Raw genomic sequence first — 1,342 nt, 5'->3', positions numbered from 1 at the left:
CTTGGCAACAAATCTCACACTACACCGTAGTGAGATGAAAAATAAACTGACAACAGATGAAAAGTCTTCTGCTGGATCAGTTTCTTCACTATGTTAAGCAACTTTTATCAGCAGCCTCTGATGCCGTACAGGGGACACACCTCTAGTGCTGCATGTAGCCAGCCACAAGGAACAAGAAACTGAGTGCATCAGTGTCAGAGTTACTAAAGCTACTAATTCAAAAAACTTCCTCAGGTGAACAGATATCACTAAAATTCAGAGCTGTGCCACCTATTCTGACCAGATCTACAACCTCCTCTCCCCGAGCACTGCTCTACACTCTGCTACCTTAACTCATCACCTGAAAACGACTCGCCCTCTAAGAGACTGCTCTGGCGTCTTTCACAGTTAAAACCCTCAGCCATTGTCAAACATTTTAGACAGATGGTCTTGTAAGTTATACAGATATTGTTCCAGATTCACAACATACTTAAATCAAACTTCACATATACACCTTAAGCTTGCGCAGTAGAGAGCAAATTATAAACCCCAAATGAAACCATGCAAAAAAAAAACCAAACCCAGAAGATCATCAAGCTATCATATTTAAATACAAATTAAAGAAAATAATATATAAAGTTTGAATTTGTTCAAGGTATTGAAAAACAAAGAAGTAATAATTTTCTTGTGTTGTATTTTTTTTTTCTTTTGCTTACACATCAAATTTGAGATAAAGCAAAAAAAATCTTAATTCCCCATCTTCGTCAAATCCTGGTTCTTCAGATACCAAAGGAAGTCTGTGCTCTTACTGGGCATTTAGTGTATATACTCAGACTAAATTTTATATTTCCTTCCATGTAGAAGAGTAACTTAAATTCCCAAATTTACCACATTAACACAAAAGTGAATTAATAAAATATGAAAACACTTTAAGAATATTCCCAGCGTTTGTAACACAGAATATTTCTGGTCTATTTTAAGTTGTGTGAGATATGTCAAAATAAATCTCTGTGACTTATCACTGTTCTTACTACCCTCAGAATTATATTTGATTAGCAGTTCTCTCACTTTAAAGGCATCAATGGAAATCTACATCATTCTGACATCACACTAGATAGAAAATTGCACTAAACCCAGGTTTAAAAAGCTATACCACTGTCAGGTATTATGCAGTTACATAAACTGTAAAAATGCATAAATTTTTAAAGTATCGCAGTCAATCTAACTTTAGATGTTAAGTCACAAATATGCTGAACAACTGATCATTTGACAGAAAACCAAAAAGTGCCTTGCACAGTAAGTTACTGCCTTGCACAGGAACTTCACCTCTAAGCTTCTACATCATAACTCGACATCAATCACT

The sequence above is a fragment of the Merops nubicus genome, unplaced genomic scaffold (assembly GCF_000691845.1).
Source record: "Merops nubicus isolate BGI_N331 unplaced genomic scaffold, ASM69184v1 scaffold14999, whole genome shotgun sequence".
In the NCBI taxonomy this organism is placed as follows: Eukaryota; Metazoa; Chordata; class Aves; order Coraciiformes; family Meropidae; genus Merops; species Merops nubicus.
This window is presented reverse-complemented; position numbering follows the sequence as displayed.